Raw genomic sequence first — 15,464 nt, forward strand, 5'->3', positions numbered from 1 at the left:
AGTTTGTACACAGTGTTATTCAAATTTTCTATACTTCTGTTGATTTTCTGTCTATTTGATCAATTATTTATTATAGTTTTGTCTATTTCTCCATTTAATTGTGCCAATTATTGTTTTGTGGTTTAAGACTCTGTTAGTAGCTGCATACATGTTGAAAACTGTTATATCTTCTTAAACAATGACTTTTACCACATGAATTTTCCCCTGTATCTCTGGTAATACTCTTTTTCTTGAAGTTTTATTTTTCTTATATTACTATGGTGGTACATTCTTTCTTATGCTTACTGTTTTCATAGTATATTCTCCCCTACTTTTTTTACATTATCTATCTTCAAATCTTAGTTTACCTTCAAATAATAAAGAAAAATATAAGAACACTGCAATACTATAATTCTATTTACATTTCTTTCTACATTTTGAGCCCTTTTTGGTATATATTTTACTTCTATGTATGTTATAAACCCAAACTATATCATAACTATATTTACTCAAGATATACAGCTATAGATAGATATAATGGATGAAATACATAAAATAAAGATAATAAAAATTACTGCTATATGTTTATTCATATAGCAGGACTTCTACCTGGTATTATTTCACATTAGCCTAAAGAACTTCTAAAATTTCTGCTAGAAATGTTCTGGTGATCAGAACATCTCCTTGTATTCCAAGTATTCCACATATAGTGTGGTAGGTCATTTGATACTGTCCTGGAGATATCAGATATTTTCTTCCATTTGTCCTTTTTTCTGCTCTTTATATTTGGTTTGTATAATCTCTATTAATCTGTCTTAAATTTATAGAGTTTTTTCTCTGCTACTTCCAGTTAGCTGGTAATACTATGAAGATTTTTTTATGACTGATATTTTATTAATTTTTCTAGTATTTCAATTTTTTAACAGTTCCCATGTTATCCACTTTCTCCACAGACCCTGCAACGTATTTATAATAGTGATTTTAAAGTCCCTTTCAGATAATTTCAACAAATGAGCCATTTTTGTGTTTACCTCTATTAACAGTTCACTCTTGACCAAGCTCACACTTTCTTTTGCCTTCACACATCTCATAAGGTTTATTAAATGCTAGATATAAAAAAAGAGAGAGAGAGAGAGACAGAGAGACAGAGAGAGAGAAGGCTAAATAGTATTTGCCCTAAAAAATATCTTGCCAGTTTTTCTATTGGACTTCTTTGTTTGGAAGTTTGAGTATATTAATACTTTGGATTTGCTAAGTCTGGATTCTTTTGAAGCTTTAATTACAGTGTTTAGTTGCTTAAAACATGCTTAGGTTCTCAGCACTGGAAAAGCTCTAGAGATTACTTGTACCTGATAGCTCATCCACTAAAGTGCTACTCTTTTAGCTCAAAAGCCCAGCTTCCAGCATGTCTGAGGGTTGTCTTTATTCCTGTCTTGCCTGTCTTACTGTGCCTGAGTGTAACCCTCTCCACCCCATTGCCTTGCCCCAGCCTTCCAAGGGCTGCTGCAGTACAACTTAATGAAGGCTTGGAATCCTCAAAGGGACTGCTCCCAGCAATCCTGCCTCATTCCTGCCTTTCACATACTACTTCTGAGCACTCAGTTAAGACCTTTGGAATAGAGTTAAAGGGTGGATGCACACTTACTCTGACTGGAGCTCCATGAGATTGTCATCTATCATTCCAACCCACACACAACCATTAAACATTGGCTGGTCTCTCTTTATGTCTGTTTATGGTGCATTTATGTAGTATAAAGGCAACGTATGCACCATAAACTGTTCTGTAAAAAATGAAAGCAGCTGTGATTCTCTCCTCTGTTAGGAAATTCTCATTACCTTTTGGATTTAAATTCATTAAAGTTTGTGTCCTCAGGTCTGATAAGTTCACCACCCCCACCCCCCCACCCCCCGCCAATTTTTAAAATCCTTTCTTGCTTGTGCTTGTGAACTGGAGCAAAAGTCTCTTGTAACTTCAAAATTTCTGATTGGGCTCTGTATTTTTCCCATATTATAATCCTTTCAGAACACCTCCTCAAGGGTTTCTGGACCCAGTTCTCCACTTTGCCAAAGTGGTGATAACTCCTACTAAAAAACTGAAAATACTTCTTTTCTCCCCTAACCACTTAATTATGATTGTTCTCCCTTGCATTCATGTCATAAAAAGCTACTTGATCCCTTGTGACTCATATCTGGCCTTGTTTCTTATTCCCTGAGTTTCTCATACCAGTCATGTCTTCCTTCTTTTCTTCCTGTGCATACTTGGGTTTCCCTGTACTTTGAAAACAAGTCTGACCTTTTTGCAGACATATATATATATATAAGTAGAACTTACCTTAAGGCTTTCTGTTATCATTAACCTCAATTATTGGATTAGTACCTGCCAAAAATGTATTACTCATTTTTGTTGGCTGAACTTGTATTATGTTGGCTTTTTGTTCAGGGTTTCTTATTCTATTTTAAGGATTGCTTCTTCCTGAAACTTTTTGTTTCTTTAATACTAACCATCTTGTCTAACCCTAAAATCTGAAAACACTGCTTCTCAGCTTTTGGACTCACCTTTTGAACTTGACTAGTTATCTAACTGAGCGCATAAAACTTGTTATCATGCTCTGACTTCATCTATATCTATGGCCACTGAAGAAGAAAAATTATTTTTGTCATTACTCCTTCCCTTTAAGTACAAGAACTCCAACTTGCATAGTCCCAGTGTCTTTCAAATAACATACTGGATTTGTTGTCTCACCTGGATTGCTGTTCTGATTATTTAACACATAACCTCAAAATATAAACATAGGCGATAGTAATTAACATACTATAATACTATAAGAATATATTCTCTATAGTATCTCTATATGATCTCTATAGAATCTCTAATAATCTTCAGTTTTGAAAACATATGTATATATATTTTTACTATGGTGGGCTTCAACTAATTCTTTTTTTTTTTTTTTTATGAAATTTATTGACAAATTGGTTTCCATACAACACCCAGTGCTCATCCCAAAAGGTGCCCTCCTCAATACCCATCCCCCACCCTCCCCTCCCTCCCACCCCCCATCAACCCTCAGTTTGTTCTCAGTTTTTAACAGTCTCTTATGCTTTGGCTCTCTCCCACTCTAACCTTTTTTTTTTTTTTTTTCCTTCCCTTCCCCCATGGGTTCCTGTTAAGTTTCTCAGGATCCACATAAGAGTGAAACCATATGGTATCTGTCTTTCTCTGTATGGCTTATTTCACTTAGCATCACAATCTCCAGTTCCATCCACGTTGCTACAAAAGGCCATATTTCATTTTTTCTCATTGCCACGTAGTATTCCATTGTGTATATAAACCACAATTTCTTTATTGATTCATCAGTTGATGGACATTTAGGCTCTTTCCATAATTTGGCTATTGTTGAGAGTGCTGCTATGAACATTGGGGTACAAGTGCCCCTATGCATCAGTACTCCTGTATCCCTTGGGTAAATTCCTAGCAGTGCTATTGCTGGGTCATAGGGTAGGTCTATTTTTAATTTTCTGAGGAAGCTCCACACTGCTTTCCAGAGCGGCTGCACCAATTTGCATTCCCACCAACAGTGCAAGAGGGTTCCCGTTTCTCCACATCCTCTCCAGCATCTATAGTCTCCTGATTTGTTCATTTTGGCCACTCTGACTGGCGTGAGGTGATACCTGAGTGTGGTTTTGATTTGTATTTCCCTGATAAGGAGCGACGTTGAACATCTCTTCATGTGCCTGTTGGCCATCTGGATGTCTTCTTTAGAGAAGTGTCTATTCATGTTTTCTGCCCATTTCTTCACTGGGTTATTTGTTTTGCGGGTGTGGAGTTTGGTGAGCTCTTTATAGATTTTAGATACTAGCCCTTTGTCCGATATGTCATTTGCAAATATCTTTTCCCATTCTGTTGGTTGCCTTTTAGTTTTGTTGGTTGTTTCCTTTGCTGTGCAGAAGCTTTTTATCTTCATAAGGTCCCAGTAATTCACTTTTGCTTTTAATTCCCTTGCCTTTGGGGATGTGTCGAGTAAGAGATTGCTACGGCTGAGGTCAGAGAGGTCTTTTCCTGCTTTCTCCTCTAAGGTTTTGATGGTTTCCTGTCTCACATTTAGGTCCTTTATCCATTTTGAGTTTATTTTTGTGAATGGTGTGAGAAAGTGGTCTAGTTTCAACCTTCTGCATGTTGCTGTCCAGTTCTCCAAGCACCATTTGTTAAAAAGGCTGTCTTTTTTCCATTGGATGTTCTTTCCTGCTTTGTCAAAGATGAGTTGGCCATACGTTTGTGGGTCTAGTTCTGGGGTTTCTATTCTATTCCATTGGTCTGTGTGTCTGTTTTTGTGCCAATACCATGCTGTCTTGATGATGACAGCTTTGTAGTAGAGGCTAAAGTCTGGGATTGTGATGCCTCCTGCTTTGGTCTTCTTCTTCAAAATTCCTTTGGCTATTCGGGGCCTTTTGTGGTTCCATATGAACCATAGGATTGCTTGTTCTAATTTCGAGAAGAATGCTGGTGCAATTTTGATTGGGATTGCATTGAATGTGTAGATAGCTTTGGGTAGTATTGACATTTTGACAATATTTATTTTTCCAATCCATGAGCAGGGAATGTCTTTCCATTTCTTTAAATCTTCTTCAATTACCTTCATAAGCTTTCTATAGTTTTCAGCATACAGATCCTTTACATCTTTGGTTAGATTCATTCCTAGGTATTTTATGCTTCTTGGTGCAATTGTGAATGGGATCAGTTTCTTTATTTGTCTTTCTGTGGCTTCATTGTTAGTGTATAAGAATGCAACTGATTTCTGTACATTGATTTTGTATCCTGCAACTTTGCTGAATTCATGTATCAGTTCTAGCAGACTTTTGGTGGAGTCTATCGGATTTTCCACGTATAATGTCATCTGCAAAAAGCGAAAGCTTGACTTCACCTTTGCCAATTTTGATGCCTTTGATTTCCTTTTGTTGTCTGACTGCTGATGCTAGAACTTCCAGCACTATGTTAAACAACAGCGGTGAGAGTGGCATCCCTGTCGTGTTCCTGATCTCAGGGAAAAAGCTCTCAGTTTTTCCCCGTTGAGGATGATGTTAGCTGTGGGCTTTTCATAAATGGCTTTTATGATCTTTAAGTATGTTCCTTCTATCCCGACTTTCTCAAGGGTTTTTATTAAGAAAGGGTGCTGGATTTTGTCAAAGGCCTTTTCTGCATCGATTGACAGGCTCATATGGGTCTTATCTTTTCTTTTCTTGCTGTGATGTATCACGTTGATTGATTTGCGAATGTTGAACCAGCCCTGCATCCCAGGAATGAATCCCACTTGATCATGGTGAATAATTCTTTTTATATGCTGTTGAATTCGATTTGCTAGTATCTTATTGAGAATTTTTGCATCCATATTCATCAGGGATATTGGCCTGTAGTTCTCTTTTTTTACTGGGTCTCTGTCTGGTTTAGGAATCAAAGTAATACTGGCTTCATAGAATGAGTCTGGAAGTTTTCCTTCCCTTTCTATTTCTTGGAATACCTTGAGAAGGATAGGTATTATCTCTGCTTTAAACGTCTGGTAGAACTCCCCTGGGAAGCCATCTGATCCTGGACTCTTATTTGTTGGGAGATTTTTGATAACCGATTCAATTTCTTCGCTGGTTATGGGTCTGTTCAAGCTTTCTATTTCCTCCTGATTGAGTTTTGGAAGAGTGTGGGTGTTCAGGAATGTGTCCATTTCTTCCAGGTTGTCCAATTTGTTGGCATATAATTTTTCATAGTATTCCCTGATAATTGTTTGTATCTCTGAGGGATTGGTTGTAATAATTCCATTTTCATTCATGATTTTATCTATTTGGGTCATCTCCCTTTTCTTTTTGAGAAGCCTGGCTAGAGGTTTGTCAATTTTGTTTATTTTTTCAAAAAACCAACTCTTGGTTTCATTGATCTGCTCTACAGTTTTTTTAGATTCTATATTGTTTATTTCTGCTCTGATCTTTCTTATTTCTCTTCTTCTGCTGGGTTTAGGCTGCCTTTGCTGTTCTGCTTCTATTTCCTTTAGGTGTGCTGTTAGATTTTGTATTTGGGATTTTTCTTGTTTCTTGAGATAGGCCTGGATTGCAATGTATTTTCCTCTCAGGACTGCCTTCGCTGCGTCTCAAAGCGTTTGGATTGTTGTATTTTCATTCTCGTTTGTTTCCATATATTTTTTAATTTCTTCTCTAATTGCCTGGTTGACCCACTCATTCGTTAGTAGGGTGTCCTTTAACCTCCATGCTTTTGGAGGTTTTCCAGACTTTTTCCTGTGGTTGATTTCAAGCTTCATAGCATTGTGGTCTGAAAGTATGCATGGTATGATTTCAATTCTTGTAAACTTATGAAGGGCTGTTTTGTGACCCAGTATATGATCTATCTTGGAGAATGTTCCATGTGCACTCGAGAAGAAAGTATATTCTGTTGCTTTGGGATGCAGAGTTCTAAATATATCTGTCAAGTCCATCTGATCCAATGTCTCATTCAGGGCCCTTGTTTCTTTATTGACCGTGTGTCTAGATGATCTATCCATTTCTGTAAGTGGGGTGTTAAAGTCCCATGCAATTACCACATTCTTATCGATAAGGTTGCTTATGTTTATGAGTAATTGTTTTATATATTTGGGGGCTCCAGTATTCGGCGCATAGACATTTATAATTGTTGTCTCTTCCTGATGGATAGACCCTGTAACTATTATATAATGTCCTTCTTCATCTCTTGTTACAGCCTTTAATTTAAAGTCTAGTTTGTCTGATATAAGTATGGCTACTCCTGCTTTCTTTTGGCTTCCAGTAGCATGATAAATAGTTCTCCATCCCCTCACTATCTGAAGGTGTCCTCAGGTCTAAAATGAGCCTCTTGTAGACAGCAAATAGATGGGTCTTGTTTTTTTATCCATTCTGATACCCTATGTCTTCTGGTTGGCGCATTTAATCCATTTACATTCAGTGTTATTATAGAAAGATACGGGTTTAGAGTCATTGTGATGTCTGTATGTTTTATGCTTGTAGTGATGTCTCTGGTACTTTGTCTCACAGGGTCCCCCTTAGGATCTCTTGTAGGGCTGGTTTAGTGGTGACAAATTCCTTCAGTGTTTGTTTGTTTGGGAAGACCTTTATCTCTCCTTCTATTCTAAATGACAGACTTGCTGGATAAAGGATCCTCGGCTGCATATTTTTGCTGTCTAGCACCCTGAAAATCTCGTGCCAATTCTTTCTGGCCTGCCAAGTTTCAAAAGAGAGATCCGTCATGAGTCTTATAGGTCTCCCTTTATATGTGAGGGCACGTTTACCCCTTGCTGCTCTCAGAATTTTCTCTTTATCCTTGCATTTTGCCAGTTTCACTATGATATGTCGTGCAGAAGATCGATTCAAGTTACGTCTGAAGGGAGTTCTCTGTGCCTCTTGGATTTCAATGCCTTCTTCCTTCCCCAGTTCAGGGAAGTTCTCAGCTATTATTTCTTCAAGTACCCCTTCAGCACCTTTCCCTCTCTCTTCCTCCTCTGGGATACCAATTATGTGTATATTATTTCTTTTTAGTGTATCACTTAGTTCTCTAATTTTCCCCTCATACTCCTGGATTTTTTTATCTCTCTTTTTCTCAGCTTCCTCTTTTTCCATAACTTTATCTTCTAGTTCACCTATTCTCTCCTCTGCCTCTTCAGTCCGAGCCGTGGTGGTTTCCATTTTGTTTTGCATTTCATTTAAAGCGTTTTTCAGCTCCTCGTGACTGTTCCTTAGTCCCTTGATCTCTGTAGCAAGAGATTCTCTGCTGTCCTGTATACTGTTTTCAAGCCCAGTGATTAATTTTATGACTATTATTCTAAATTCACTTTCTGTTATATTATTTAAATCCTTTTTGATCAGCTCATTAGCTGTTGTTATTTCCTGGAGATTCTTCTGAGGGGAATTCTTCTGCTTGGTCATTTTGGATAGTCCCTGGTGTGGTGAGGACCTGTAGGGCATTTCCCCTGTGCTGTGGTGTATAACTGGAGTTGGTGGGCGGGGCCGCAGTCCGACCTGATGTCTGCCCCCAGCCCACCGCCGGGGCCACAGTCAGACTGGTGTGTGCCTTCTCTTCCCCTCTCCTAGGGGCGGGATTCACTGTGGGGTGGCGTGGCCCGTCTGGGCTACTTGCACACTGCCAGGCTTGTGATGCTGGGGATCTGGCGTATTAGCTGGGGTGGGTAGGCAAGGTGCACAGCGGCAGGAGGGGCAGGCTTAGCTCGCTTCTCCTTAGGTGATCCACTTTAGGAGGGGCCCTGTGGCAGCCAGAGGGAGTCAGATCCGCTGCCGGAGGTTTGGCTCCGCAGAAGCACAGAGTTGGGTGTTTGCACAGAGCGAGCAAGTTCCCTGGCAGGAACCGGTTCCCTTTGGGATTTTGGCTGGGGGATGGGCGGGGGAGATGGCGCTGGCGAGCGCCTTTGTTCCCCACCAAACTGAGCTCTGTCGTCCGGGGGCTCAGCAGCTCTCCCTCCCTTTGTCCTCCAGCCTTCCCGCTTTCCGAGCAGAGCTGTTAACTTATGACCTCCCAGACGCTAAGTCGCGCTTGCTGTCGGAACACAGTCCGTCGGGCCCCTCCGCTTTTGCAAGCCAGACTCAGGGACTCTGCTTGGCTGGCGAGCCGCCCCTCCGCCCCGGCTCCCTCCCGCCAGTCCGTGGAGCGCGCACCGCCTCGCCGCCCTTCCTACCCTCTTCCGTGGGCCTCTCGTCTGCCCTTGGCTCCGGCGACTCCGTTCTGCTAATCCTCTGGCGGTTTTCTGGGTTATTTAGGCAGGTGTAGGTGGAATCTAAGTGATCAGCAGGACGCGCGGTGAGCCCAGCGTCCTCCTACGCCGCCATCTTCCCTCATCCTCTGGGCTTCAACTAATTCTTGACTCCCAGTAGCTATTACTAATCTAATGGCCATCTTGGTCTATCAGCCATCTCATTGATCTCATTACAACAGTTTGTCAGGAAATAAAATATATTAAACAAGTTCATGAAATTTCAAATTATGTAGCTCTATTCCTCAGCTACATCATTGATTTTGTTTAGGTTTAAAAATTTCTTTCTCCAAATTCTATATTTAACTCCTCCCACAGTCTTTCAGGAAATACTCAGTAATAACCACATCCTGTTGATTCTATTTCCCAATTATCCCTACCTATTCATCTTCTCTGTTCCCCAGGCATCATTAACTTTGTTCTGGATCCTTCTCATATTTCTTATCTGGTCAGCCTCCACATCCCATCTACCCACTCCTCATTCATTTTCGGTAACAATTCCAGAATAATCTTTCTAAAATGCATATATGGCCATAATGATTAGCATTAAGTCATAACTCCTTAATGGACAGGATCCTTCATGACTAATTTGTTTTCTCAGTTTTAGCCTAATTTCATTTTGCATTTTTGTCCTCATATGTAGACCATGTTCTAGTCATACAGATGTTTATAGTTAAATATATCATACTCTTTTATAGCTCCAGGCTTGTGCACACCTTCTTTTCTTGCCGGTAACTCCATTTCCAGCCTTATTCAGCTAACTCCTTCACAAATATCTCCTCCTTTAGGAAGTCTTTATTAATCCCTAAGTCAGAACCAAATGCCATTCTCTATACCTGCTGTGCAAATTCTTATCATAGCATTTATCACATTATGTTGTAATTGTTGATTTACTTAACTCTCTTCCCCACTAGGCTCTAAGTCATATTAATGAATGTGATGCCATCAAAATTAAGAACTTCTGCTCTTTCAAAGATAGTTAAGAGAATGAAAGCACCACAGCAAACTGGGGTAAAATTTTTGCACATCATGTCTGATAGAGTCCAGCCTTAGTCAGAATTAAAAACTCTCACAACCATAAAAAGAAAACAAAATAATAACAATAAAAAATGGACAAAATTTTGAACACTTCACCAAAAATGTTAAAAAGATGACAAATAAGCACGTGAAAACATGTTCATCAGTAACCCTTAAAACCCTTAATATATAATGGAGTATTACTCAAGAATCAAAAAGAATGAAATATTGCCTTTTGCAACAATGTGGATAGAAGTAGAGTGTATTATGCTAAGCAAAATTAATCAGAGAAAGACAAATATCATATGACTTCAACTCATATGTGGAATTTAAGACACAAAACAGATGAACATAAGGGAAGGGAAGCAAAAATAATATAAAAACAGGGAGGGGGACATAAGAGACTGTTAAATACAGAGAACAAACTGAGGGTTGCTGGTGCGGGGGGGGGGGGTTATGGGTGGGGGGATGGGCTAAATGTGTGAGGGGCATTAAGGGGACACTTGTTGGGATGAGCACTGGGTAGTATATGTAGGGGATGAATCACTGGATTCTACTCCTGAAATCATTATTGCACTATATGCTAAGTAACTTGGATGTAAATTAAAAAAAAAAAACAATAATAATAATAAAATAAAACAAAATAAAGAAAAAAAAGGGGGCACTAGCATTCCCCCCTACCCCCTGCAAAGAAAAGAACACAAGGAAATTTTTGTGGGTGTGAATAGATTATTTTGATGACGGTTATGGTTTCACAGTATATACGTATGTTTACACAGCATTCTTCTATCATTCACATACCTTACCATATTTCATTGTTTTGTTGAGTTACCTAGTTAGCTTACTAGATTTTTATCAATATAGATGGACAGATTGATTTCTTAGAGATAAAAAAAGGTCCTTTCAGAAACACACATTGTTTCTGTTCCAAGTAGAACACTGACTTGAATGGACATTGTCCTGTACTGATACCCAATGCCCACTTCTGTATACTAATATTTACTAATATTACTAGTATTTCTTACTAATTTACTAATATTACTAATATAATGCTACTAATATTTTTACTAATATTTTTTAAGGTCATCATTATTAATTACTAGTGTTCGAAATCTGAAGAGTAATTTGGAAATCAGCAGAACTGAACATGCAATATTTCACAGTGATATTTAAGAACTTTGAAAAGTTGAAATTAGCATGTCAAAGACATACATTCAGACATATCTCTTACAGATGTGCTAGCTTCTATTTGCCTCCTCTGTCTTAAATCTAAACCTAACTGACTCATCCTATGCATTTCTGTGACTCATGAAAATTCCCAGAAATCTTTTCTAGGGATACCATGTTAGAAAATATAACAAATAGTAAGATTAACAGACCAATCTGTACCAAACTGTCATAATTTAGAAGTCAAGGCATGGAGGAGCTTTAGAAGCAGTGTTTAGGAAGAGACAACAAGCACAATGAAAATTAAAGGACAGTTTGAGGTTAGCACAAAAATCTTAGCACACATTAAGATGAAAATGTAAATGAGGGGAACCTGGGTGGTTCAGTCAGTTAAGCCACCGACTTCAGCTCAGGTCATGATCTCACGGCTCCTGAGTTCAAGCCCCGCATCGGGCTCTGTGCTGACAGCCTAGAGCCTAGAGCCTGGAGCCTCCTTCAGATTCTGTGTCTCCCTCTCTCTCTGCCCCTCCCCTGCTCGTGCTCCTTCTCTATCTCTCTCAAGAATAAATAACATTAAAAAAAGATTTTTAAGTAAACGTAAATGATATTTTCTCTCTTAAATTAAAACTTTTTAGCTCTATGTAATCAGAAAATCCTAGGAACTCTACGGGTGTTTTGTATTATTGTATGGAGCTGTGTTGTCTAAAAGAATATGTCCCAGCCACATGTGGCTGTTGAGAACTTGACATGTGGCTACTCAGAACTGAATCACAAAATTTTTTACTTCATACGAAACAAAATGTAAAATATCTCATTACTTTTTATGAAACAATAATGTGTTAGACATATCGGGTTATTATAATTAAACCTACAAATTTCCTTTTATTTTTTCTAACATGGCTACTAGAAAAGCTAAAATTACATATATGGCTTAAATTTATTGCTCAATTACATTTTTGTGGGACAACACTGGTATAAACACTTTCCTCCAGTGCTTGAACTGATAATTGGCATCTCAGAGGAAGAATTTCCATATTTATAGTTAGTTCTTTTAAGCTCTAGTCATTCTATTTTGAATAGAGGAACAAAAGAAGAAAGAATTCTAAAATTTTGATAACAGTGTCATTGTATTTTTTTTTTTAATGTTTATTTATTTTGAGAGAAAGAGAGTGAACAGGCAACAGGTAGAGCGAGAGGGAGAGAATCCCAAGCAGGCTCTGAGCTGGCAGTGCAGAGCCTGGATGTAGGGCTCAAACTCACAGACTGTGAGATCATGACCTGAGCTGAAATCAAGTGTCAGACTCTTAACCTATTGAGCCACCTAGGCGCCCCAATGTCACTGCATTCTGAAAGCACTGGAAGGATATCGCTGTGTTGGTGAACAAATATTAATTGGTCGTTTTGTTATAAAAAGAAATCTCTAGGCTAGTCTCATAAGAGAGAGGTTGAGATAAAGGTAGCCCCAAACTGGTCTGTGCAAGAGAAACTCCCCATTTTCATCTCTAGCAGCTTGAGAAAAAGGGGTTCTGGGCTTCAGAACTTATAGAAAAGCATTTGGGAAAAAGCTCAATGGAGAGTGAGGGTGGGCTGCTGGGGAAGGAGAGATGGAAGAGACTGGGCTTAGGAAGAAGGGGAATCACTACAACATGACTCTTGGCAGAAATTGAACTTCAAACTTTAGTGAAAAATCAGTGTCTGATATTGTTTTAAGTTGTTCCGTTGGTTTTTGTTTTTTTTGTTTTTTGTACTTAAACCACTTTTTAATTTCTACAAGTCTTTGGTAAACTGTTGCACATACAGCTTTTTGTTCATGGTGACTTGTGATATGATGGAAAAGAACTGTGTTTAAACGTGTGGCAAAGGGATATAGAGAGAACAAAGAAGCATCCAGAAGCAGTGACGAGACAGCACACAGTGACCAAGACTTGAGCCAGGAGCTAAGCACATCGAATAATGACAGTAAATTATCAGCAGAGCTGTAAGCCCTTCTTCTCAGAAATATTTAGAAAAACTGGGGAATGCACTCCATTGAGGAAGTGTAATGTAAGTAACTAGAGTCCTTTCTTTGGTGCCTCACAGGTGGAGACAACACCAGGTGAAGCTGTCACACAAAGGAAACTTTGTTTACAGCAACTACGGTAGATCATTGTGACTAACTTCCAAAGCCATGATTCCCTGAGTGGCATTAAGTGGGTTTCTTTTATTTAGGGTTAGGATGACTATTCAGAAATGGGAGCTTTGACATCACAAGTAAAGGTGGGTATAACAATGCACAGGCACACTTAGAAAACATGCCGATACACGCATCTTAGGCTAAATAAAGCCTGTACTCCTCCATGGGTGGAGACTTTAACATAATGAAGCGAGGTAACTGTCGGACAAGGAGAAGGAGCTATGGGCATGCTCGCAGAGCAGTTATAATCTAGATGATGTCTGGAGCTCCTGGTCTCAGGTAAGGCATGCTGGGCCTGGCTCACTTTTAAAATGGCACTGGGAGTTTTATCACTAATTTATTGTCTCTGTTATAGTTAGGCTCTGTCCTGGCCTCTTAGAGATTTTAGTTTTTGCATTTCCTTAAAATTTCCTTAAATCATTAAGATTTCCTTAAAATCATTAACTACTGAGGTTTCTGCTTTTATTTGTAATTCTGACACCTTCTAGGGAGTTCCGCAAGTATGTTAGGGCAAGGAGAGCCAGTAAGATCATGGAAAATAGCTGGGGGCCTAAAAATGACTTCCTTTTCTGAGGACCCCTACCTCTTTCTACTTACAGAAGGTTCAGGTTATTTCATTTGCATATTGCTAGAAAGGGTGATTCAGGAAGACTGGAGAACTAGAGAGTTACACTGAGTAATTACGTATGCAGAATCGCTACTCAATTTTCAGTTTCTCACCTACTTCCAGTTCCTATTTCAGATTTCATATGTAATGAAAAAATATAAATTTATTTATGGGCTCTAACTCGGTTTTTAATTATTTTTATTTGAGAGAGAGAGAGAGAGAGAACACACATGCAAAGTGGTAAGGGAGCAAGAAGAGAGAGACAATACTAGTCGAGCCCAATACTAGTCAAGCTCCAGGCTCAGTGCAGAGCCCCACCTGGGGCTCGATCCTACGAACTTGGGATCTTGACCTGAGGCAAAATCAAGAGTCAGATGCTCAACCAAGTGAACCACTGAGGCACCCCTCTAACTAGATCTTTTAAAACATTTTGAGTCAAAGGATACTAGATGTGGAAATAATAAGTTCTCTTACTATAGAAGCTCCCTTAAGACTTACACTTTAAATTTTTAATTTGATTTTTTTATTCATTCTTACCTCAAATTTATTGCATTATATTAAAGGATTACTTATATGGTTAAGGCATTTGTATTTTTTAAAATGAAGACCCATAAAACACTGAATATATTTGGACATCTTTCCACAATTCATCACCTTAGGTGCCACTGAAGAACTCTGAAGAACCCCTGTAGCCAGAATCATGGGTGTCCCATTTCATAAATAAAAATTAAAACTCATTCCTTCAAATGTTAAACCCAATTTAAATAATGATGATACTTTGTTAATTGAGGAAATTTTTAAAAAGTTGTGAAAAGAGGATGAATCTGTTCAGTTTTCTGAAATGTGGGTCACCTAGTATTAATATACCATGATTGAATCCTCTATCTCTAATTCATAATTATAATTTCCTAAAACAACTTTTGTGAACGAGAAAATGTAACACCGTTATTGTACTGATTTAGGTCTACATACAACCATTTTTATCTAAATGGGTTTTATAACCCATTTTCTTGCCACATTAATACTTTGTCATTTTACAACCAGGGTTTTTCCAGTGGTCTTAATGGACGGACTTTATGAAAATCTGTGAACCCTTTGAAAATGTATACAAAATACTGTTGTGTATCTCTGTTTGCCACTAGAAGAGGGGGTCTCCAAGATTCTGATTTGTGTAGTCAAGCTACTTACTTTGAAAAGTCAAACAATGTTAGTGGAAGATGCCAGCCCCTCCCCCTTCCTCCACCTTTCAGAAAGATTTGGCTAAACAAGAGAGGCTGAATGATTTAATCAATGCCCCATTATTGGGCATTTAAGTTAAATGAACACAGTTTGTACAGAAATCTTTTGAGAGTTCTCATTAGCTTTAGGATAAATTCCAAAGGGTGGGCTTGCTGGGCGAAAGAATGTGAAAATTAAGTTTTAATACTCTTTAAAAAAGTCTTTTTTTTTTTTTTTTTTTTTTTTTTTTAGTAATCCCTACACCCAGCAAGGTGCTGGAACTCACCACCTCACCACCTGGAGCTAAAGAGTCAACAGGCTCCTCCGACTGAGCCAGACAGGTGTCCCCAAATGTTTAATTCTCTTGATATGTATTGCTAAAATGCCTGTCAGAAAGTTATGAAACTACATTTTCCCCAACATTGGCTGAGAAGGCTTATTGGCTCACATGTGTATGTAATAACTTTAAATCTTAAATTGCATATTATTTTGACTTATATTTCTTATTTTTACATCTTAGTATTCCACCAGT

This window comes from Lynx canadensis, chromosome A2 (assembly GCF_007474595.2).
Source record: "Lynx canadensis isolate LIC74 chromosome A2, mLynCan4.pri.v2, whole genome shotgun sequence".
Classification (NCBI taxonomy): Eukaryota; Metazoa; Chordata; class Mammalia; order Carnivora; family Felidae; genus Lynx; species Lynx canadensis.